This window comes from Rhinatrema bivittatum, chromosome 2 (assembly GCF_901001135.1).
Source record: "Rhinatrema bivittatum chromosome 2, aRhiBiv1.1, whole genome shotgun sequence".
Taxonomy (NCBI): domain Eukaryota; kingdom Metazoa; phylum Chordata; class Amphibia; order Gymnophiona; family Rhinatrematidae; genus Rhinatrema; species Rhinatrema bivittatum.
This window is the reverse complement of record NC_042616.1, coordinates 470,836,189-470,862,792: the sequence shown is the minus strand read 5'-3', so window position 1 is coordinate 470,862,792 and position 26,604 is coordinate 470,836,189.

Below are 26,604 nucleotides of genomic sequence, written 5' to 3'. Positions count from 1 at the left end.
TTAATAGGGATAGGGCACTGTGTGCAGGAAGATCACAATACCCCTGGTATCAGGGTTAGGGCACAAGTTCTAGTCACATTGACTGATCACATTACTTGTTTTGTCAAGCTACCAACTGTTTCCATTTCCCATCCCCCATATACTGTCAGTGGGAAGCTTGGTAACATGAATAAATAAGAGGGCAGCCAATAGGAATACATAATCATTCCTAAACTGACCTTAACTGACCTGAAAAGTGTCAAATTGTATCATTTTCAGTTAGTGCGCACTAACTCCCAGTTAGTGCGCACTAACATCATTTTCAGTTAGTGCGCACTAACTCCCAGTTAGTGCGCACTAACTCCCAGTTAGTGCGCACTAACTCCCGTTAGTGCGCACTAACTCCCGTTAGTGCGCACTAACTCGAGTTAGTGCGCACTAATCGGAAAAAACGATTTTTAACGATTTTTTAACTAAAAAATCGTGCCTAACACGATTTTCTTGCCCTGCCACACGATTTCTATCGTTAAGACGATATGGAAAACGATTCACATCTCTAGTTTCTTCCCCTATCTGTGAAGCACTGCAAGTTTTGAGTTGGTTACGATCTGTAAAGGAAAGGCTAACAGCACATAAACTAACCTTAAATGTAAAAAAGACAGAGATATTTTTCTTGGCCCACTATTCTGCAACTTCTCCTTCTCACTTGTCATTTGATGGACATGATATTAAGATAAATCATGTGACTTAGGAGTAATTTTAGAGACATGTTTCTTTTTTAAGCTGCAGATTAATTCAATAGTTTGCAATGCTTTTTATAAATTATGATTAATACATCATAGGAAATCTTTTTATCAGAAAATGATTTGCGAACTATAGTACATGCCATGGCAATTTCAGTTATGGACTATTGTAATACACTTTACTTAGGCTTACTGTGAAGTACAGTTAAAGCTTTACAGTTGACACAGAATGCTGCAGATTGATTGATAACTGGAGCAAATATTTATGAGCATATCTCTCTGAAACTTCAGATTCTTCATTAGCATCTGATAATATGGAGAGTGAACGTTAAAACAGCTTTGTCAGCCTCCTCCACCTGCAGCCTCCTCCACCTGTGGCTGCAGCACACTCTCCCCTCCCCCCCAGAGTGAGGATAGAGACGCCAGCCCACCGATGATCATCACCATGGTGGCAACGCCAAAGGCTGTTGCGCCATAAGGCGTGTGCACGAAGGAGCACAACAAAGGAGCTTACCTCTTTGTGTGCCCCTTCATGCAAACCCAAAGTGCTCATTCCATTACACGCAGTGTTACAACCAAGGATCAAATGTGCCTCATTGAGCCTATGCTAGGACGGGGTCGGTATGGCAATCTAAGGAACGTCCAAAGAAAGAAGCAAAGAAGGAACACAAATTTGGTCCTCCCTACGATAAGTAAAAACCTTTCTGCTATCTCTTCCTGCTTAATGATTTACTCTGCTCCTATTAAATGTTTAGTCTCTGTCAAAAAAAATAAATCCTCTGATTAATAACTTGCTAGAGGATTTAAATCCTACCATATTTTTCATCTCTGAAACCTGACCGAATGACAAAGATAGTGTACTCTTAAACTAAATTTAATATCCTAACCATGATGTATTTCACTTTCCTAGACCTAAACAAAAAGGTGGGAGCCCATTAATAATTAGTAAAAAAGAACTTAAGTTAGTACCTTACAAAGTAGAGATTAACCCTCCCTATGAGGCGGCAATTCTAAAATCTCCTGAACTAAACATAGGACTGGTCTATTGTTCCCCTGGTATACTACAAAAATATTGCTCACCCCTGATTGAATTATTCACTATGAGGTAGATCTTCAAAACATACGCGCTCATGTACTTTTGTTCGCGCCACCGGCGTGAACAAAAGTACACCAGATTTTATAAGCTACACGCATAGCCGTGCGTATCTTATAAAATCCAGGGTCGGTGCGCGCAAGGCTGCGCAAAATCGGCAGCCTGCGCATGCCGAGCCTGCCTCCGAAATCGGAGCAGTCTCGGAGGGAACTTTCCTTCCGGGTCCCCCTACTTTCCACCTACCTTCCCCTCCCTTCCCCTATCTACACCACACCCCAGCCCTACCTAAATCCCCCCCTACCCCTATGGGGCGGATTTTCAAAGGGTTATGCACATATATTACGTGCGTAACCCCAAAAACTTGCTCCTGCACATGCTGAACCTATTTTGCATAGGCTTGGTGACACGCGCAAGCCCCGGGATGCGCATATGTCCCGGGGCTTTGAAAAAGGGGCGGGAAGGGGGTGGAGCATGGGCAGAGCCGGAGCAGGGCCAGAGCCTCCAGCCACATGGGCTATTTGCTGCTGTGCCCCAGATCGTGGGCTGGCCGTCGGCTGGCGCGCGCAATCTACGCCTGCCTGGAGGCAGGCACAACTTATAGGACAAAGGTAAGGGGGGTTTAGGTAGGGCTGGGGGGCAGGTTAGGTAGAAGGGAGGGGAAGGTGGGGGGGCAGAAGGAAAGTTCCCTCTGAGGCCGCTCCAATTTCGGAGTGGCCTCGAATTGTGCACCCCCTTGTGCATGCCGACCCTGGATTTTATAACATGTGCATGGCTGCGCACACAGGGGTAGATTTTCAAAAAACGCGAATAGGCGTACTTTTGCTGGCGCATCAGGCGCAAGCAAAAGTACGCTGGATTTTAGTAGATACGCGCGGAGCCGCGCATATCCACTAAAATCCTGGATCGGCGCGCACAAGGCTATGAATTCTGTATAGCTGGCGCTCGCCGAGCCACGCTGCCTACCCCCGTTCCCTCCAAGGCCGCTCCGAAATCGGAGCGGCCTTGGAGGGAATCCTCTAACGCCCTCCCCTCATCTTCCCCTCCCTTCCTCTATCTAACCCACCCGCCCAGCCCTGTCTACACCCCCCTCTTACCTTTCTCCGGGGATTTACGCCTCCCGGAGGGAGAAGTAAATCCCCACGCACCAGCGGGCCTCCTGCGTGCCGGGCCGCGACCTGGGAGTGGGTACGGAGGGCGCGGCCACGCCCCCAGACCGCCCCAGACCATAGCCACGCCCCCATACCCGCCCCCAAAACGCTGCCGACACGCCCCCGAAACGCCGCGATGACCGGGCCCGCCCCCTGACACGCCCCCCTCGGAGAACCCCGGGACTTACGCGAGTCCCGGGGCTCTGCGCGCGCTGGTAGGCCTATGTAAAATAGGCTCACCGGCGCGCAGGGCCCTGCTCGCCTAAATCCGCCCGGTTTTGGGCGGATTTAGGCGAGCAGGGCTCTGAAAATCCGCCCCACATGTTATAAAATTGGGTGTAGATTTGTGCGCACTGGGTTGTGCGCACAAATCTACACCCGCACGTAGTTTTTAAAATCTGGCCCTATGGGGTTTCCATCACCAGATTCTACCTTAGTTGTATGAGCTGAAAACCCTAGTCCTGTCCAGACAAAAACTATTAACAAAGAAAGGAATACCTCTAAGCATAAGAAGCCCTGGTACAAAGATGATTTAAAAAGCACTAAACAGAACCTTAGAATATTAGAGAAACAATGGCGGAAATGCCCATCTCCTGAATCCATAGGAAAATATAAATCTATCTTAACAAAATACTGTGCACTAACCAATAAAGCAATCTAATAGAACATTCCAAGTCAAATTGGGCAGTCGCATATCTGATATGTTTCATATTGATACAGGTGTCCCTCAAAGCTCAGCTCTCTCAGTGACACTGTGCAATATCTATATGCTCCCACTGTGTAAATTACTGGTGGATTTAGGAATTACCTTCTTCTTGTATGCAGACAACATGCAGTTTTACATTCTTCTCTCCAAATCATTTGAAAATACAGTATCAACACTTTCAACCTATATGAAAGCAATACAGCAGGAACTATTGCAACATTAACTAACATTATACCCTTAAAAGACTGAAATCATTTGATTAAACAGAAACTCTTTGATAGATAAACCACCAGTTCTAGACCTGAGTAATTTCCAAATTACTTCCTCAAATCAAATATGGAATTTAGATATTCAGCTAGATGAGAATTCTACAATGAAAAAGCACATCAATAAATTAATTAACACAGGATACGCCACATTGCATATATTACATCGGTTGAAACTTTTATTAACTTTCAGGGACTTCTGTACTGTATTGCAAACTCTAATTTTCTCAGACCTAGACTACTGTAACTCCTTATTACTCAGTCTTCCAGCTTGTCCTTTAAAACTATTTCAATTATTACAAAATGCCTCAGCAAGATCTTTGTTAGGAGCCAGGAAATTTGATCACATTACAACCTCACTGATCTCACTGCACTAGCTGCCTGTATAAGCCCAAATTTATTTTAAAGTATTAACAATAATATTCAAAACCATTCATTCCAGTAACACCGGTATGATAGATGTGACATTACAACCATACACACCTCAGTGAACACTAAAATCTCAAAATAAAAGACTATCAACTGTTCCCACAATACAAAGCACACATCTGATGCAAGTAAGAGACTGTGGGGTGGATTTTCAAAGGGTTACGTGCGTAACATACATGCGTAACCCTTTAAAACCCCTCTTGCGTGTGCCAAGCTTATTTTGCAAAGGCTCCGCGATGCGCACGAGCCCCGGGACGTGTGTATGTCCCGGGGCCTTGAAAAAGGGGAGGGAAGGGGGTGGGGGCATGGGTGGGGCACCAATCTTTGGGTGGTCCGAGGGTGGTTCGGGGGTGGGACCAAGGCCTCCGGCATGGCGGCCTGAGCCGGGGGAATCGCGCGCCGGGGGAATCGCACACTGGCAGCCGGCCGGCGTGCGCAAGATACGCCTGCCTCTGGCGTATCTTGCGCATGCCCCCCAACAAAGGTAGGGGGGGTTTAGGTAGGGCTGGGGGTGGGTTAGATAGGGGAAGGGAGGGGAAGGTGGGGGAGTGGAAGGAAAGTTCCCTCTGAGGCCGCTCCAATTTCAGAGCGGCCTCAGAGGGAACAGGGAAAGCCATCGGGGATCCCCTAGGGCTTGGTGCGTGCAAGGTGCACAAGTGTGCACCCCCTTGCACATGCCGACCTCGGATTTTATAATATGCATGCAGCTGCGTGCACATGCTATAAAATCAGGTGTACATTTGTGAGCGCTGGGTTGCGTGCACAAATCTACACGGCTCGTGTAATTCTGAATATCCGGCCCTGTGTGTTATGCTTGGGCTGAGTTCAGGGGTAGTGAACACCACCCAAAAGGGTGGCTCCAGGTGGAGAGAGACAGGGATGGCTGGAAACCGTGTCTGGGTCCCGGCTGGGTCAGGGCAGACAGCAGAGCAAGGCAGGTCAGAAGGCCCGTAGGCCACACACACACAGAAGGCCCGTTGGCCAGACACCGTAAGCGGGGCAAGGCAGGTCAGAAGGCCCGTAGGCCACACACCGTAAGCGGGGCAAGGCAGGTCAGAAGGCCCGTAGGCCACACACACACAGAAGGCCCGTAGGCCACACACCGTAAGCGGGGCAAGGCAGGTCAGAAGGCCCGTAGGCCACACACACACAGAAGGCCCGTAGGCCACACACCGTAAGCGGGGCAAGGCAGGTCAGAAGGCCCGTAGGCCACACACACACAGAAGGCCTGTAGGCCACACACAGTAAGCAGGGCAGAGAGCCCGTAGGCCAAACACACACAGACAGTAGAGCAGAGGGCCCGTAGGACCGCACGCACAGTAAGCAAGGCAGGGCAGGGCAGAAGGTCCGAAGACCATACACAGCACAAGGTAGAAGGCCCGAAGGCCGCGCAAGGCAAGGCAAGACAAGACAAGGTAGAAGGCCCGAAGGCCGCGCAAGGCAAGGCAAGACAAGACAAGGTAGAAGGCCGCGCAAGGCAAGGCAAGACAGAAGGCCCGAAGGCCACACAAGGCAAGGCAAGGCAAGACAGAAGGTCCGAAGGCCGCGCAAGGCAAGGCAAGGCAAGACAGAAGGCCCGAAGGCCACGCAAGGCAGGGCAAGGCAAGACAAGGTAGAAGGCCCGAAGGCCACGCAAGGCAGGGCAAGGCAAGACAAGGTAGAAGGCCCGAAGGCCACGCAAGGCAAGGCAAGACAAGGTAGAAGGCCCGAAGGCCACGCAAGGCAAGGCAAGACAAGGTAGAAGGCCCGAAGGCCACGCAAGGCAAGGCAAGGCAAGACAAGGTAGAAGGCCCGAAGGCCACGCAAGGCAAGGCAAGGCAAGGCAAGGTAGAAGGCCCGAAGGCCGCGCAAGGCAAGGCAAGACAAAGCAAGGTCAAAGGACCACACGCACAGCAAGCAAGGAAGGCTAGAGCAGGGAGCCCAGGCGAGCTCGATGCCGAAGCACTGAGGGAACTGTCAGGCAGGGTTATAAGGGACAGCCCAGAACATAGAGAGGAGAAGGGAGATAGACTGGGCCTGTCAGGAGAGCCAGCTCTAGAGGGACCCCTGGTGGTGAGGCGGTTGCACAGCAGCCATAGCCATAACAGTGTGTGTTTTCCATATCAGGTCCAAAGTAATGGAATTCTCTACCTAAGATGTTATGTTTGATACCAGATAGAGATTTAAATGTGCGCTAAAAACATGGCTATTCAAAAATGCATATAACCTAATTTAAAACATCTGAAAGTAAAGAGATACAAAAACAAGAAGGTTAAGAGATACTAATTGAAGCATGAAGAATAAATTTAATGAGAAAACATAAGAATCATTTCAATGTATTGACTAAAATGTAAAATATTTTACTATTTTATTTTCTGTACTTCTCATCTATATCCTAGATCTTTAGACAAATATATTGGAACATTTAATTTGATAGATGTTAATGCTTGTTTATGAACACTACTTCTGTTACCAGTCATTATTTGTTTAATCATAGCTATGAGTATTACTTTTGTAAATTGTTGTGATTTTGACGTGGGATGATGGTATATAAAATGTCTAAATAAAAATAAATAAATATATAAAGTGATTAACAATTTAGCTCCATCATGTTTTAATTCTCTTTTAAAGATATATTGCCTTTCTCATATATTAAGATCTTCTCAGAATTTGTTAACTATTCAAACAGTTCATCAAGTTCGTCTTGATTAAAGTAGAGAAAAGTTGTTTTATGTTGCAGGACCATGTATATGAACCTCTTTATCAGAATCAGTTAAATATGTTATAAAATTGATGACTTTTTACAAAGTGCTGAAAGCCATTTTTTCAAGCAAGCATTTCAAGGAGTGTTTGAATTAAACATACAGTGTATGTTGCTGGCGTACATACAGTATATTCATTATAATCAGCTGTATTCACAAGTTTACTACTGAGAAATAATAAAGTCTGTGTTCAGTAACTACTTTTATCTTTATGAGAAAGAAATTAACCATTGATTATGATGTACTCTCATGGATTTTAAGGAATGAAAATTAACTTTTATGTTATTGAGTGTAGTAACTGCTTCTTAATGTTTGAGGAGTATATTTTAATTATTTAAGCATGTTTTATTGATCTTATATGGTGAATTATGTTATACAAGTTTTATAGGGAATTGTTTCATGATTAATGTATATGTTTTTATGCTTTCATAATTTGCTTTTGTCTATAATATGTACGCATACTTGTAATCCACTTAGCATTTAAGAAAAGTGTACTATAAATTTATAAATACATGAGTATATATGTGTGCCAAATTTTAAGTGGGTAAGTACATGTGTACGCAAATCCCATTTCTACCACGTAAATTGTGAATTTTAAAAAAAGACGCACACTGATGCCATTCCCAGCTTTACCAGTTCATCCCCAGTTTGCCTAGTTAAGAGATAACTCCTCCAAACCCCCATAACTTAGTAACCTTTCCTACAACCAGTTAGTGCCAAACCTTTAAACACCATAAATCAGCCTATTTTTATTATTTAACTTACATGTTATCCATATCAAACGTAAATGTATGTGCAGGGGACCTGGGTGCATGCTGGACCACTTAAACATTTAAGTACACATCTCACATTCATGTCATGGATGCCCAGCCGCACCTATACCACACCCATTCCCTGCCCCTTTTTGAAAACATTGGAGATGTGCGTGCTCCAGGAGATATGCACATATTTTGGTGTTTTTAAAATCCATTCAGTATGCGAGCCCTACATATTTGAGCATCCCCTAATTAATGCATGCGTACGGCTTTTAAAATTCATCTTAAAGAGAGGTACAGTTGACACTGTCAAAAGAAGAGGTGCTGTGCAGTTACTCTTTCACTGATACTGCTTTAGTATCAAACTTATTAAGTAAAAACAGTCAGAATTAGGGATGTGAATCGTTTTAGGACGATTAAAATTATCGTCCGATAATTTTAATATCGTCTTAAACCGTTATGGAACACAATACAATAGAGATTCTAACGATTTATCGTTATAAATCGTTAGAATCGTGAGCCGGCACAATAAAACCCCCTAAAACCCACCCCCGACCCTTTAAATTAAATCCCCCACCCTCCCGAACCCCCCCCAAATGACTTAAATAACCTGCGGGTCCAGCGGCGGTCCGGAACGGCAGCGGTCCGGAACGGGCTCCTGCTCCTGAATCTTGTTGTCTTCAGCCGGCGCCATTTTCCAAAATGGCGCCGAAAAATGGCGGCGGCCATAGACGAACACGATTGGACGGCAGGAGGTCCTTCTGGACCCCCGCTGGACTTTTGGCAAGTCTCGTGGGGGTCAGGAGGCCCCCCACAAGCTGGCCAAAAGTTCCTGGAGGTCCAGCGGGGGTCAGGGAGCGATTTCCCGCCGCAAATCATTTTCGTACGGAAAATGGCGCCGGCCATACGCGTATGACCGGCGCCATTTTCCGTACGGAAAATGGCGCCGGCAGGAGATCGACTGCAGGAGGTCGTTCAGCGAGGGTTCCGGCGCCTCGCTGAACAACCTCCTGCAGTCGATCTCCTGCCGGCGCCATTTTCCGTACGGAAAATGGCGCCGGTCATACGCGTATGGCCGGCGCCATTTTCCGTACGAAAATGATTCGCGGCGGGAAATCGCTCCCTGACCCCCGCTGGACCTCCAGGAACTTTTGGCCAGCTTGTGGGGGGCCTCCTGACCCCCACGAGACTTGCCAAAAGTCCAGCGGGGGTCCGGAAGGACCTCCTGCCGTCCAATCGTGTTCATCTATGGCCGCCGCCATTTTTCGGCGCCATTTTGGAAAATGGCGCCGGCTGAAGACAACAAGATTCAGGAGCAGGAGCCCGTTCCGGACCGCTGCCGTTCCGGACCGCCGCTGGACCCGCAGGTTATTTAAGTCATTTGGGGGGGGTTCGGGAGGGTGGGGGATTTAATTTAAAGGGTCGGGGGTGGGTTTTAGGGGGTTTTAATGTGCCGGTTTTGCGATTTTTCGATTTTTAGATTTTTCACGATTTTTCACGATATTTTACCCCCCCAAACGGCAACAATACGATTCCCTCCCCCTCCCAGCCGAAATCGATCGTTAAGACGATCGAGGACACGATTCACATCCCTAGTCAGAATACAGGTGGGCACACTTGAGAATGAATGAATGAATGTGTGAGTAAAAGTTGATTAAGCTCTTTATTTTACTCAATTTGAAAATGTCAAGGCAAAAGGTAAAGTAGCTTCAGTTAATAATAATTATAGCTGAAAATGTGGAAAATTACCTTCAGCTTAAACAGATAATTGTATGGAAGGAAAAGCTGAAAGAGAAAAATAGTTGTGACATATGAAGATTGTGGCTTGATACCCCAATATCTGCCTGATACTCCTTCAGAGTGAAATTCAAATAGTTTGAATATTAGCTCCAAAACAGAAGAAGCTTTCAGTATAGTAATATAATAAGTCATGTGAAAATCCATAAAATCCTATCTCAGACTCAGCATTGCAATAAAGCTGGGGCCAAAGAAATTTGTAACTTTTTGAGTGGTGAGAAAGGCAATAAATATCCCAATTAAAGTTGATATAAGCTAGGGGCAGAGAGAAAAGTCTTTGGCTTTCTTGAATGAACCCTGAAGGCATACTTAGGGGATCTGAATGTTCATAAAGGGAAGGAAACTTCAGCATTCCATGAGGTTACATACATATAATTGCAGTATAAGACAAGAGAGAGAAAGGTGTGAGAAAGAGGGAGAGTGTATTTTCAATTATAACACCGCACACCATTCTTATTCCCTTTGAAAAAATCTAGAATAGGGACACATCAATTATATGTTGCCTTTTTTTTTTTTTTTTAAATATAGCTAGTCTCAGTTTAACAAGGTGTCAGGATATCACAATGGGAACATACTAGCTCACCCTTCAGAAGATACATGTGTTTGGTTTAGTCAAGCTCTCTCCTTTTCTTTTAATTAAAGAATAGAGTAGTAGAAGAGTAAGGAAAGAAGACTCAGGAGCAGATAGAGGAGAAAACTATGCTCCCCAGTTACACAAACTGAAAACATCAGTTGCATTCATAAGTTATGCACTTTAGCATCACTGGGGAGACAAACTGTCGATTACCATCTTCAAGTTTTCCATACATGTCCCCAAGTTCTTACTCAGTTGCACAACAGATAAGTGCACACACAAACCAGAAGACAAAACTCCAGAAATTCTAGTTAGACAGCATTATAGACAACAGAGTCAAAGACAGAAGTGATCACAAAATACAGAGACAATACATAAATACATAAAAGATAAAAACATCAAAGAACATATAATGAAGATAAAGAATAAGAAAAAAGGTGCAAAAACAAACAAATGCATGCTGTACTCAGCAATTCCATCTGGCAGAGTCCAGTAACATCTGAGAAAAACATTTACAAAAGAAACAATTTATTTTGCAATACTTAACAGTAAAGGAAAAGAGAGGCAAAATTACCACCATGGTACTACAAAGGACAAAAGAAGCAGGATAAAGTGAGGAATGATAACTTTCAAACTGCTGTGCATGTGCACATTTCGTACATATATTGGCCAGCACCCAGAGATGCAGCCATTTTATAAAATAACTTGGCCGCATGCAAATGTGTGCTATATTTTAAGTGGGTGCATACTAGGGATGTGAATCGTTTTTTGACGATTTAAAATATCGTCCGATATATTTTAAATCGTCAAAAATCGTTAGGGCCACGATACAATACCAATTCCCCCGATTTATCGTTAAAAAATCGTAAATCGGGGGAAGGGGGAGGGCAGGAAAACCGGCACACTAAAACCCCCTAAAACCCACCCCCGACCCTTTAAATTAAATCCCCCACCCTCCCGAACCCCCCCCAAATGCTTTAAATTACCTGGGGATCCAGCGGTGGTCCAGAACGGCGGCGGTCCAGAACGGCCCCCTCAATTGAATCCTTTTGTCTTCAGCCGGTGCCATTTTGCAAAATGGCCACCGCAAAATGGCGGCGGCCATAGACAAAAATGATTCGATGCAGGAGGTCGTTCCGGACCCCCGCTGGACTTTTGGCAAGTCTTGTGGGGGTCAGGAGGCCCCCCCAAGCTGGCCAAAAGTTTCTGGGAGTCCAGCGGGGTTCAGGAAGCGATTTCTTGCTGCGAATCGTTTTCCGTATGGAAAATGGCGCCGGCAGGAGATCGACTGCAGGAGGTCGTTCAGCGGGGGTTCCGGACCGCGAATCGTTTTCCGTACGGAAAACGATTCACGGCAAGAAATCTCTTCCTGAACCCCGCTGGACTCCCAGAAACTTTTGGCCAGCTTGGGGGGGCCTCCTGACCCCCACAAGGCTTGCCAAAAGTCCAGCGGGGGTCCGGAACGACCTCCTGCGTCAAATCGTTTTTGTCTATGGCCGCTGCCATTTTGCGGCGGCCATTTTGCAAAATGGCGCCGGCTGAAGACAAAAGGATTCAATTGAGGGGGCCGTTCTGGACCGCCGCCGTTCTGGACCACCAGGTAATTTAAAGCATTGGGGGGGGGGTTCGGGAGGGTGGGGGATTTAATTTAAAGGGTCGGGGGTGGGTTTTAGGGGGTTGGCTCACGATTTTAACGATTTTTCACGATATTTTTAAAACCCAAATGGCAACAATACGATTCCCTCCCCCTCCCAGCCGAAATCGATCGTTAAGACGATCGAGGACACGATTCACATCTCTAGTGCATACATGTGCACATAAATGCAGCTTCTATCTCATAAATTGGGGGATTTTAAAAGGGGCATGCATCAATGCTATTTACAGTTTTACTAGTTCATCCCCAGTTCACCTAGTTAAGAGATAGTTCCTCCAAACCTTCTAGTTTAATAACCTTCACTCCCCCAAGTTAGCCCTGGCCTTCATAAAATATAAACATAACAATACATCTTAACAAAAACCCTATATTATTATGTTTCAGTATAATACCTACCTCAGGAGTATATAAAATAAAATCACAGTGATGCTGGCACATTTTGAGAGTTCCTTGTCAGATCAAGTGAGGCCAAATCATCTTACCAAGGAAACAACACTTGAACTCCAAATAAGGGGACACAAAATTGTCGCAAGGCTAGGAATGTTATGTCTGCAAGGTTGGCTGACTGTAAATTTGCATCAAATGCAAACTTTTTCTACCCAAAACAATGTAGTCACCTCATGTTCTTTTGACAAAAACGAATTTGCAAACAATGGAACAAGTACTCTGTACTCAACTCCTATAGTATCATAAATATAGACCCCTTTTTTTTCCCCATTAGGAGACCTGTAGGAATGAAGGCTCTCTATAACTCTACTCCAATACAATACATCCAGTGATCCTGCTCATTTAAACATCAGGAACCCTGTTTGAGAAACTCAGTCACCAACAGTGGGAGGGTAACTGCACACAGAAGGGCCAGGATAGTCAACAATAAAAAGTTAAACATCAACAAGAATATAAAATAAAATGACAGGTTAAAATAAAATAAAAATAGGGCATCCGCCTATATAAATCTAAAAGCCTTTTGAAATAAAGGATTTGAAAGTTTTATAAAAAGTTTTTAATCATAAATCTGACACAACTAACTGTGAGATTATTCCAAAGAGTTGTCATGACCTGCAAAAAAGCATGATGACTAGTCTCCTGTACACTAGCCATTTTTGTGTCACGGACAGCCAACAATTGTTGGCTAGCCAAGTGCAAGGCATGAAAAGGTTTGTAATTAACAAGAACATTCTTCTAATAAATAGGCCAATCCTCCTTCAGAACCTAACAAACTAAAACAAGAATCTTACATCAACTTTTTGTTCAATTGGGAGCCACTGGAAGGGCCTATAAAACTAGAGGTATGCTCTTATAATGAACAGATACTAATCACGCTAAAGAATTTAACACAACTTGTAAGACTCTAGTGTAGATATAAGAATATCTTGGATCACTGATTTAAAACTGCTTTTGTCAAGAACATACTTTTAACGGCACAAGTCAGGCCTACATACTCCAAGAGGATTTTAATAGCTGCCCAAGTATGTGCATATCTCCTGCTGCACATACAAATTAAAAGTTACAAAAAAAGACTGGATGTGTGCATGCTCTGGGTGGGGAATGAGCATGGGAATTCCTGGACATCACATTCAGGCCTATCCAGTACCGAGCGGTAGGAAGAGCTGCGTTAGTGCCTACAGCACCCGCGGTTACCGCCCGCACAGTACAGCTCACCTACCGCTCGATCCTGAAGCCTAATTATATGTAAATGTAAGCCGCGTCCGAAAAGCCTTAGGCCCGTGCAACCCAGGATACTGGATAGAGCGCCTATACAGGATCCTGGGTGCGCGGGCCTAAGGCTTCACGCCACGCTGGTATCTGTCATTTCAAATGTCATTTGAAATGACAGATACCAGGAAGCAACGGCGGCGACAGCGCAGAAACAACGGCAAAATGACTTGTCAGTGTCCCCCCTCCTCTCGGAGCAGGGCGCGAAAAGCCGCCTTGCTCCGGGAGGAGGAGGGACACTGACAGCGGCGAAGACAGCGGCGAAGCAACGGCGAAGACAGCGGCGAAACGACTTTTCAGTGTCCCCCCTCCTCTCGGAGCAGGGCGGAAAAGCCGCCTTGCTCCGGGAGGATGGGGGGACACTGACAGCGGCGAAAGCAACGGCGAAGACAGCGGCGAAACGACTTTTCAGTGTCCCCCCTCCTCTCGGAGCAGGGCGGAAAAGCCGCCTTGCTCCGGGAGGAGGGGGGACACTAGCAACGGTGAAGCTTTCCCCCAGCCCGGACGCCGGCAAAAAAACTTACTTTTTTGCAGCCAGCCATGAGCAGGAACACGATCTGGCCTGCCTTAGCTCCTCCCGACAAGATGGCCGCCTGCACGGGGAAAGCGTGCAATTGGCCGCTGAAGACGTGACGTCACGACATCACGTCTTGAGCGGCCAATTGCACGCTTTCCCCGTGCAGGCGGCCATCTTGTCGGGAGGAGCTAAGGCAGGCCAGATCGTGTTCCTGCTCATGGCTGGCTGCAAAAAAGTAAGTTTTTTGCCGGCGTCCGGGCTGGGGGAAAGCTTCGCCGCTGTCATCTCTCTCCCCCCCTCCCGGAGCAAGGCTGCTTTTCGCGCCCTGCTCCGGGAGGGGGGGAGAAGAGATGACAGCGGCGAAGCAACTTACTTTTAGCTTTTAAGTTTTTTTCGCTTATTTTTTTGATTCGCCGCTGTCATCTCTCCCCCCCCCCCTCCCGGAGCAAGGCTGCTTTTCGCGCCCTGCTCCGGGAGGGGGGGAGAAGAGATGACAGCGGCGAAGCAACTTACTTTTAGCTTTTAAGTTTTTTTTCGCTTATTTTTTGGATTTGCCGCTGTCATCTCTCCCCCCCCCCCTCCCGGAGCAAGGCAGCTTTTCGCGCCCTGCTCTGGGAGGGGGGAGAAGAGACAAGCGGCGAAACAACTTACTTGCACGGGGGAAAGCGGTCTCCGTGGCAGCCCCAGTCCTCTCCCCTCCTCCCGAAGCCAAAAAAAAAAAAAAGCTTTTTTTTTTTGGCTTTGGGAGGAGGGGAGAGGACTGGGGCTGCCACGGAGACCGGCACCCATGATCGCGGCCGGGGCAGGTGAGCGGGGGCTGGGGGAAAGCTTGCCACCTACCCTTACCCATGCCTCTACCGCCTGGGTCAGGGTAGGCGGTAAGTTTGCAGGTTAAACGCGCGACAAAACGGCAGGGAAAAGTAGTGTTAGTCGGGGCGCGGGTTACGGGATGCTAGGGGAATAGCTAATTGGCTCGTTTGCATGCAATATCGAGCTAATTCGCTCGTTTGCATGCAATATACATGCCGCGGGCGGAAGGGGTTACCCGGGGAATTTAGGACGCGGTAGGAGTAGGTTAAAGGGGATTCGGGATTGCAGGAAGGGCTAACGCGGCCGGAACGTGAGTTAAAAGCGGCTTAGGAGCAGGGTAAACGCGGCCGCACTTTACAGGATAGGCCTGATTGAAATTAGAGCATAAATATTTACACACACAGGTACATGCTGGGGTCCCTGCCATGAAACTTTACTTCTGCTATGGATAGCATGTAAGTAATAAAATAAAGAGAAATAGGCTGGTCGCTGATGTATTAAGGGTTGGGGCTAACAGAGAAGAAGGGAGGCTGTTAAATTAAGGGGGTTTGGAAGTCCTATTCCTTACCTTGGCAAACTGGGAAACTTGTAATGGTATCAGCAGGTATATCTTTTAAAATCACCCACTTACACCTTAGAAGGAACATTTGTACACATAGGCATACATCCACTTAAAATTGTGCACATGTGTGTGCAGTCAGGCTATTTTATAACATGCACACATATTAGGGATGTGCATTCATTTTCAACAAATGTGTTATCCTCAACGAATAGGTCCCTATTCATTGGATTTGGGGGTCCGCAAAATGCATGGCGAAATGCATGGATACGGGGGTCCGCAAAACGCATGGGTCCGTGAAACAAATGAAACATATCATATTAGTTTCATTTGTTTGATTTGCAGTGCTTTCTTAGTAGCCTTTTGAAATAGAAGGCCATCTGGGAGTATCCATAGCAACAACCAGTCCTTTCCTGTGAGTCATAAGTGACCTCACAGCCCTGTCATAGAATGGGTCAGACAGGTTGGCAAGGAGACCAGAATGCCAACATATCAGAGCAAAGCATTTTTCTAATTCAGCCAATCACTGCTCTCAATGCTCTGTGATGCTGTTCCTGCTGTATTTCTACTTTAAGCAAGCATAGGATCCAGAGCACTTTCTTCTTGGCTTCTGGTTGAGCTGTCCAAATGTCTCAAATCTATATTCAATTGCTATTACTACTTTGCCACAATAAATTTTCCATTGCTGAAAAAGATATGTGTTCTATTTTGCTGCCGAGCCTGCCAGGCAGCCAGGTTTCTTTACTGCACTTTTTTTTTATTGATCTCAGACTGTCTCTCTGCCTCTCCCACTGAGACAAGCTGCCAGCAGTGGGATTTTGCTGCTGATCTTACTCCCCTGGGGTAGGTTGCAGGCAGGGTTTGGGTGGTGTACGTGGGAGATAGTGTGAGAGTTCCAGTGCTGTCTGCAAGTTTGGGAGTTGGTATTTTCAAACAAAAAGCAGCAGCCCTGTAGGAATTGGACTTGCTCAGGCTTCCAGTCTTTTCTCTTGAGTTTCATTTTTTGTGCACACAGAGCAGATAGTGTGAGAGTTCCAGTGGCTGTCTGAGAGTTGGTATTTTTAAACAACAAGCTGCAGCACTGTAGGAATTGGGCTTGATCAAGCTTCCAGTCTTTTCTCTGGAGTTTCATTTTTGTGCACACAGAGCAGTCTCAGTTCTAGTGTACAGCAAGACACTGCACTGTGTGTCTATGTGTAGTTTCCACACTCACATATATTGGTACAGTGGTGTTCTTTTAATCCAAATCCCCAGTAGGCATCTGGAGTTTTAATTTTTGTGTGTGCACATAGAGCAGTCTCAGTTGTAGTGTACAGCAAGGCACTGTACTGTGTGCCTTAATGTGTGTATAGTTTTCCACACTCACATATATTGGTACAGAGATGTTCAGTCACCAATAAATAAATAATCCTTTTAATTGAAATCCCTAGTAGGCAGTGACATTATTTCCATGATGTCAGGGAAAGGTAGACGTGGTCGAGTGATTGGCACTGGCAGAGGAGGCACTTCAAAAGGCAGTGCCAGTCCCCCATAAAAGTTAAAAAGGGAGCTGTTCCAATCTAAAATCTCTGGAGGGGCAGGCAGTTCCATCCAGAAAAAAACTTAAATTTAAACATAATGCACCGCCACCACCTGTTTCTGACCCTGTTGTTTTGGAGGTGAGGCAAGACAAAAGAGGCAGACCCAAAAGCAGCAGTGTGGCAGCAGACTGTTAGCACTGTCAATATAATGCAGGCAGTGTTTGGATCTGATTCTGATGAAGAATCATCTTATATGGGATTCTCTTAATCAGAAATGGAAGACTTAATAGCTGAAGAAGGTTCAGGAGGATTAGTTAGTTCCGTCTTAGCCTCCACTTCAGTGCTGGAGGGGAGACATGAAACTGATGATGAGGAAGAACAGTCAGCACAGGGACAGAATGTGACTGATGCCCCTGGCATTGCTTCTCAGGGTGCACCCAGTACTTCAACTCCAGTGCCAGCATCCATCCCGAAGGCTATAGAGAAGGGATCACAAAAGAAATCTGCAATCTGGAGCCACTTTAAAGTGACAGAGGATCAGCGTTTTGCTCAGTGTAATTACTGTGCCAGGTCTATTAGCAGAAGCAAGCAAATGGGACATCTAACTAATTTTGGCATGATGCATCATAAGCAGAAGCAACACCCAACAGTACTGACATCTGAGGATAGTGGCAGTACCAGTCAGGGGTCCCCATTTTCCAGGCAGCGTAAAGTGGTTGAAAAGGAGCAGAGTCATCCTACTTCCTCAGCCCCTTCTAGCAGTCAGGTGGTAGGCCAGCAGCCCCCTGCCATGTGTCGGAAGCGACAACCCACCATGGAGGAAATGGCTTGGTGTTCGGTAACACTATCCCAGGGAAGGATGCAGCAGCCTCAAAAGTTGTATCCAGGTGCATTAGGGAAATTATTGCCCTTGATGACCAGCCCTTGCAAGTAGTGGAGAATGTGGGTTTCAAGTGTTTGCCGCAGGTCTTAGTTCCAAATTAAAAACGCCCCTCCAGAACCACATTTAGCAGAAAGGTCATCCCCAGCCTGTACAATCAGTGTCACAGTCAAATCAAGTGCTTTACAGTGCCTTAGGCTATTCAAGCCACTTTGGTGCCACTTTGCCACAGTCTAAGTTCCTTGAAGCTCTTTTCTCATTCTGATGATTGCGCCAGAGAAATTTCATCCAAATTGATAAGAAAACCCCAATTCTGCAGCCAAAAATAGGCTGCAAATACTTCCCCTATTGACTTTAATGGCAAATGGAAATGAATGAAACTAACAAACAAATTGGGTTTTTTCCCTATGAAACTAATGAAATGAATTTGGGTCCCCATGAAACGAAAATACGAAATGAAACAAAATTGTTCCTTCTGTACATCCCTAACACTTATATGTGTGTCTGTTATAAAATGTCTGCATCCCTGAGCACCGGCCGATGAAGGTGCACACATTTTATTTTATTTATTTAATGAGTCTTTTATACCAATATTAGTCGAAACATCATATCGGTTTACATCGAACTATAGGAAGGAAATTACAAAAAACAGGGGAGAGGGGAGGGGGTACAATGAGCCAATAGGAGAGCAGGAAAGCACAGGAACAAATCAAACAGGAGAACTTGAGTGTCGAGATGAAAAGCAGAGACAGCTCAAAATATTATAACATTACAATTTGAGAAGGTTGTTAAGGGTTTTGGGGGAAGGCTTGTTTGAAAAGCCAGGTCTTCAGTTGGGATCTGAACTTTACGATGCATGGTTCTAATCTGAGGTGGGTCGGGAGTGAGTTCCACTGCATGGGGCCTGCTCCCTCGTATATGTGAGGTGTGCTTTCTTTAAGGAGGGCACTTGGAGGGACCCTTTGTTTGTGGTCCTCATGGGCCTTATTCGGGCATGTGAGGCAGAGAGGGTCGACTAGCCAGTTGGAATTGTGTGTATATATGGCTTTATGGATAATGGTCAGGGATATGTAGATGATACGAGAAGGGATGGGGAGCCATTGCAAGTCTTTAAGGATCGGGGAGATATGGTCATATTTGCACGTTGGAGAGGGTTCTTGCTACTGTGTTCTGCAGAATTTGGAGGGGTTTTATGGAGGAGTAGGGGAAGTCAAGAAAGAGGGAATTACAGTAATCCATCTTGGATGTGAGTGTGGCCTGGATAACAGTACAGAAGTCAATGGCATGGAGTAAAGGTTTCAGATTTTTTAAGACATTTAATTTGTAGAATCCCTCTTTGAGTATAGCATTGATATGTTTTTTGAGGTTCAATTGCTGGTCAATTTGAACCCCAAGGTTTCTTGCGCAGTGCTATGCGTGAAGAGTCTTATAGGTGGGGTCATTTGTGAGTGGGGAATAAATAGGAAGATGTTGGGAGATGAGGAGCAGTTCAGTTTTGGAAGTGTTTAGAACCGGATGGAGATTGGTAAGTAGGGAATTGATGGTGGCAAGACAGCTTTCCCAGGATTCAAGGGTGTTGGATAGTGAGCCTTGAATGGGTATGATGATTTGCATGTCATCAGCGTAGAGAAAGAATTTGAGGCCGAGTTCTGATAGGAGTTTGCAAAGAGGGGTGAGGTAGATATTAAAGAGGGTAGAGGAAAGGGAGGAGCCTGAGGGATGCCATGGGAGAGAGCGTAGTAGGTGGACTCAGCGTTGCCTATCTTCACAGTGACTTGCCTATTGTCGAGATAGGATGAGAACCACTTGAGGGCCGTGCCGGGGAGGCCAATGTCGGTTAGGCGGGAAAGGAGGTGGTTGTGATTTTTAGTATTGAATGCCGCTGAAATCTCCAGCAGAGCAAGGATGTAGCTGTGGCCTTGATCCATTCCCCTGAGTAGATGGTCAGTTAAGGAAAGAAGGAGGGTCTCGGTATTGATATATTTGCGGAAGCCGAATTGGGAGGAGTGGAGTAGGTTGTTAGTTTCAAGGAAGTCTGTTAGTTATGAATTGATGACCTTCTCCATGACTTTTGAGATGAATGGGAGATTGGAGATAGGATGAAAATTGGCTGGGTCTTTGGGATCTAGTGAAGGTTTTTTGAGCAGTGGTTTAACCACGGCATGCTTGAGCGAGTTGGGAACGATGCCTGAGGAGAGGGAGCAATTGATAATATCAGCAATGGGTTTAGAGATGGTGTCAGGTATGGTGAGGAGGGCTTTGGTTGGGATGGTATCTGAGGGGTGTGTCGCCGGTTTGATCTTTATAAGGATAAATGTGATTTCTGTGGATGAGACAAGGTCAAGGTCATTGAAGAAGGTCAATGTTGAGGTTGTGCCTGTGGTAGCAGGGAGCGAGTGGGGTATAGGGGAAAATCTGAGGAGAAATTATGCAATTTTGTTGTGAAAGTAGCACACCAGTTCTTCACATTTACTGCTGGCTTCGCTGTCGGGAATGGGGGGGGGGGGAGGATGTGTGCTTAGTAAGAGTAGACACATAGGAGAAGAGGACTTTAGGGTTATATTTGTAGTCATGGATTCTTAGGGCGTAGAAATCATGTTTAGCTTTAAGGGTGGCCAGCCTGTAGAGATGTAGGGAGGATTTGAATATGGACGCTTTTTGAGGGGAGGGGTCTTTACGCCAGATTCGTTCTTTTTGTCTAAAGTCATTTTTCATTTGTTTTAGATCTGAGGAGTACCATGGGTTTTGCTTTTTCACAGATGGTTTAATTTCATGTCTGATGATGGGGCACAGTTTATTTGCAATGTCTAAGGTGATATTGCTCCAAGATTTGAGGGCAGAGTTAGGGTTTGAGCAGTCGAGTTTCATCAAGAAACTGGCAAAGGCTGAGGTGAGGTCCTCACTAGGGCAAGATTTTCTGTAAACAATGGAGGTGCTGGGGTGGGGGGGGGGGAGTCGCACAATTTGGGTGTCTTTATGGAGAGGGAGGATTTAATGATGGTGTGATCTGACCATGGGACAGGGGTACAGGAGGGCTTAGTGGAGGAGTGGATACTGGAGTTAATGAAGATGAGGTCCAGGGTGTGCCCTGATTTGTGGTTGAGGGATGAGATTATTTGGGTAAAGCCGATGGCATTGAGCACGCTGAGGAAGGCTTCACAGGATGAGGAGCGGGAGGGGGGTGTGACATCTACGTGGAGGTTGAAATCCCCCAGGATAATGGCTGGGGCATCACTGTTAATGTTATTGGAAATGAATTCAATAAGGGGGGAAGAGTTATGTTCTAGAGTTCCAGGGGGGCATAAACTAGGCAGATCTGGAGTTCATGGGATTTGTACAGCCCAATCTCTAGTTTGTGTGGGGCGTCAATTTTCACAGGTTTGAGATTCATGTGCTTTTTGACAGCTAAGAGGAGGTCTCCGCCTCATCTCTTGGGTCTCGGGATAGAGAAAATATTGTAGGTGATGGTAGGGAGATGGTTGAGAAGGACAATATCTGAATCTTTGAGCCAGGTTTCTGTGATGGTGCAGCTTTCTGGCTTGCAGTTGACTAGTAAGTCGTTCAGTATTACAGTTTATTTAGATAGGGACTGTGCATTTAGAAGCACGATGGCTAGGGTAGTGAGTCCTAGAAACTGAGTGAGTGGGGAATTGCGGATGGGGAGGAGGGATTTGCGCTGGGTGATAGGGCTGAATAGGGTGGGCTGATGAGCTCTGCGGGACGGATAATGGATGTATGGGATGGGGAGGCTTGAGTTGCTGGCCATTGTGGAGGCTGAGGAGGTGTGGGAGGTGAAATAGGCAATGGGCAAAGTGGCAGGGGAATAAGCAATCACAACAGTATATAGTAGTAACACAACAGTGGTATCAATGGTCATAACAATCACAGCAATATCAGGTGTAGTGGTAACACAACAGTGGTATCAATGGTCATAACAATCACAGCAGTATCAGGTGTAGTGGTAACACAACAGTGGTATCAATGGTCATAACAATCACAGCAGTATGAGGTGTAGGTCACAGGTATCGATAGGTCAGGAACAAAATTAGAGAGATGCATATACTAATGACAAGAAAGTGATTAGCTGTAACTCAAGGAGTGGCATGAAGTTTAGTCGCTGAGAGTGGACGCTTAGAAGTAAAGTTACCTTGTGCAGGTGCTTAGTTTTACTGAGAGGTTGGAAGACCATGAAGCATGAACGGAAGGAGACAGTGGTTAGGCCCTGTTGTACAGCGGTAAGGCTGTATGGTGGGGTGCTCAGGGTGCACTAAGGGGCGCACTAAGGGGCACACTAAGGGGCAAACTAAGGGCTTTTAAACAGACTCGGGCACATATGTGCCCGTGTCTGTTTAAAAGCTACCATCTTTGTGAGTGTCCTGAAAACTTGAACTGTTTGTAACACTTCAGGACTGGTATTGTCTCCCACTTCCCAAGATAATTACTTCCTCTTTGTGAAACTGTTATGCTATGTTATGTTGCATTACATTCTATACTGCCTTCCTTGGACAACAGTCCAACCCAAAGTGTTTTACAAAATAGGAAAATACTATAATATATAACAAAAAATTAAAACTATACATCATAAAATGTAGGCATTAAAAAGTACTTTATTTATTATTTGGATTTATTAACTGCTTTCTGAATTCAAGATTTACCCAAACCATTTAACAGCATATTAGAATAGCAGTATATAAACAGCCATTTGCAGTTTCACAATGTATATAACAAATTAGTTAAGCTGCAAAAAATCATATTACAACTTGGCAACTAACTTTAATTAGTTCAGCAACTACTTAATAAGCTCTATTCATCATATCACAGCAGAAATACTAGTAACAAAATTACAAAATAAATAACATCATAGCAAAACCATCAGATTGTAGCAACAAGTTTAAGACATTTGAGTTCCAGGCTGGGCATTAAAAGCTTGACAGGTGTTTAGAGCCAGAAGTTTATTTGCTTCCTGAAGTGGGAGTTGGAGCTCTTTTGGTCAGGAGTTCCAGAAGGCAAGTGTAGATCCCATGAAGGATCTGTCATGGGTATCTATACTTTTTGATTTATTATTCTCAAGTAGAAGATAGGTTCTTCTCTTCTAAGAGCCTTGAACATCAGTATCAAGGTTTAGAATTTGGTCCTGTACAGTATTGGTAACCAGAGATGTATGTGTAAGATGAGTGTGATATGTTTACACGGTTGACATCGTTCCATCAGTCATTTATCAGTGCATTTTTTTTATGCTTTGCTTTCAATTTTATTTTTAAGATGAATAAGGAACCTTTGTGTTCATTTTTTATTTTTTTCCCCAAGAATTTACCAATGTTTATTATAACTGGAGACCTTCATTTTCTGTTTTTATTTTTCCTTAATTTTCCAGGGAAATTACCAGGGCTTATTATAATAAGAACAAAAACAGGAGAAAATCAGTTGAAAAAAAATGCTCATTATTTTTCTGGGTAAATAAAGCAGTTTATTTTGGTGGCTAGAAACCAGGATAAAAATATATTATCGGATTCTCCCACCCACCCACACATTCAGAAGCAATTCCATCCCTATTCACATCCCCTGTCTAATTTGCCCCTATTTCTTCTCACCCCAACAAGAATCTCCCCCCTCCCCTCCTATTTCCTCTCCACACATACAATAACAACATTCATCCTTACCAATGGTGGCTCCTTGCTTCTCTCTCCCTTGGCAGCATGCTTACTGAGGCTCCCTCACTCTGCAACACTGCACTTCTGCTTTTCTGCAGGGCCAAGGAGCCTGTCAGAATCTGCTTCTGGTGGACAGGGCCTGCTTCAAATGCATTCATGGCACCAGATGCAATAACCTTAAAGAAAGTACCTGGAAGGTAATGACCACAAATGCTCATAGTTTGGGAAATAAAATCCCAGATCTGCAGGCCCTAATGGCTGAGGCAGAATTAGACATTGTTGCTATAACAGAAACATGGTTCACAGAATCTCATGAATGGGATACAACAATACCAGGCTACAACTTGTTAAGGAAGGACAGAAAGGATAGAAAAGGGGGAGGTGTGGCTCTTTATGTCAGACAAAACATCCAAGCAACTGAGCTACAAGGAAGTTGGGGTAAGGAAGAAGCTCTATGGCTCGACCTAAAAAAAGATGACGGAGCATCCATTTATATTGGAGTGGTTTACAGGCCTCCAAACCAAAAGGAAGAGCTGGACAGAGAGCTGGTTGAAGACATCCATAAGATAGGTAAGAAGGGAGAAGTGGTGATCGTGGGTGACTTTAATATGCCAGATGTAGACTGGAAAATCCCATCTGCAGAAACTAAAAATAGTAGAGCGATAGTGGATGCCATGCAAGTATCTTTGTTCAAACAAATGGTGTTGGAACCCATGAGAGAAGGAGCTATACTCGACTTAGTGCTCACTAATGCAGATAATGTCTCAGATGTCCAGGTGGGCGCCCACCTCAGCAGCAGTGACCATCAAACGGTATGGTTTAATATCAATAAAAGAATAGGGAAAAGAACCACAAAGACCCGAGTTTTACAGTTCAAAAACACAGACTTTGAGGAAATGGGTAAGTACCTGGAGGAAGAACTAAAAGGATGGGAGAACAAGAGAGATGTGGATCAGCAGTGGACCAATCTAAAAGGAGCAATCACCAAGGCAACTACTCTATATGTTAGAAATGTAAAGAAAAGCAAAAGGAAACTGAAACCTATCTGGTTCTCAAAGGAGGTGGCTGACAAAATTAAAGCTAAAAGAACAGCATTCAAGATATATAAAAGATCCCAAAGGGAGGAGCACAAAGAAGCATATTTGAATCAACTGAGGGAGACAAAGAAATTAATCAAGTTGGCAAAAAGTCAAGCGGAGGAGAGGATTGCCAAGGAGATAAAAAATGGTGACAAAACATTTTTCAGATACATCAGCGAAAAGAGAAAGGTCCAAAGTGGTATAGCAAAATTGAAAGGTGGTAATGATCAATGTGTGGAGAGTGACGAAGAAATGGCAGAAATATTAAACAAATACTTCAGCTCTGGGTTCACTAAAGAAGACCCTGGAGAAGGACCATCTCTTCACATCAAGAAACTGGAGGGAAGTGGAATAGATGAAAATCCTTTCACAGTAGAAAATGTGTGGGAAGAGCTAAAGAACCTGAAAGTGGACAAAGCCATGGGGCCTGATGGTATTCATCCAAGGATATTGAGGGAGCTCAGAGATGTTCTGGCGGCTCCGCTGTGTGACCTGTTCAATAGATCCCTAGAAACGGGAGTGGTGCCGAGTGATTGGAGAAGAGCGGTGGTGGTCCCGCTTCACAAGAGTGGCAACAGAGAGGAGGCTGGAAACTACAGACCAGTTAGCCTCACTTCGGTGGTGGGAAAAGTAATGGAGTCACTGCTGAAAGAGAGAATAGTGAACAATCTACAGTCCGGAGAATCGATGGACCAGAGGCAACATGGATTCACCAGGGGAAGATCCTGTCAGACAAATCTGATTGACTTTTTTGACTGGGTAACCAAGGAATTGGATCAAGGAAGAACACTCGATATCATATACTTGGATTTCAGCAAAGCTTTTGATACGGTTCCGCACAGGAGACTGGTGAATAAAACGAGAAGCTTGGGAGTGAGTGCCGATGTGGTGACCTGGATTGCAAATTGGTTGACGGACAGAAGACAATGTGTGATGGTAAATGGAACCTTCTCTGAGGAGAGAGCGGTTATAAGTGGTGTACCGCAAGGATCGGTGTTGGGACCGGTCCTGTTCAATATCTTTGTGAGCGACATTGCGGACGGGATTGAAGGTAAGGTTTGTCTCTTTGCGGATGACACTAAGATCTGCAACAGAGTGGACACGCCGGAAGGAGTGGAGAGAATGAGACGGGATCTAAGGAAACTGGAAGAGTGGTCGAAGACATGGCAGCTGAGATTCAATGCAAAGAAATGCAATGTCATGCATATGGGGAGTGGAAATCCGAATGAAATGTATTCGATGGGGGGGGGGGGGGAAGGCTGATGTGCACGGAGCAGGAGAGGGACCTTGGGGTGATAGTATCTAATGATATGAAGTCTGCGAAACAATGCGACAAGGCGATAGCAAAAGCCAGAAGAATGCTGGGCTGCATAGAGAGAGGAATATCGAGTAAGAAAAGGGAAGTGATTATTCCCCTGTACAGGTCCTTGGTGAGGCCTCACCTGGAGTACTGTGTTCAGTTCTGGAGACCATATCTTCAAAAAGACAAAGACAAGATGGAAGCGGTACAGAGAAGGGCGACCAGGAAGGTGGAGGATCTTCATCGGATGACGTACGAGGAGAGATTGAAGAATCTAAATATGTACACCCTGGAGGAGAGGAGGAGCAGAGGTGATATGATACAGACTTTCAGATACTTGAAAGGTTTTAATGATCCAAAGACAATGACAAACCTTTTCCGTAGGAAGAAAATCAGCAGAACCAGGGGTCACGATTTGAAGCTCCAGGGAGGAAGATTCAGAACCAATGTCAGGAAGTATTTCTTCACGGAGAGGGTGGTGGATGCCTGGAATGCCCTTCCGGAGGAAGTGGTGAAGACCAGAACTGTGAGGGACTTCAAAGGGGCATGGGATAAACACTGTGGATCCATAAAGTCAAGAGACCGCCAATGTAGAGTGGGTGGCTCACCAGAACGATGGCTACTGCCCGGAGACAATACCCTTATTAAATAAACATACAGATGCTTACTGTGACTCCAACATCGCTC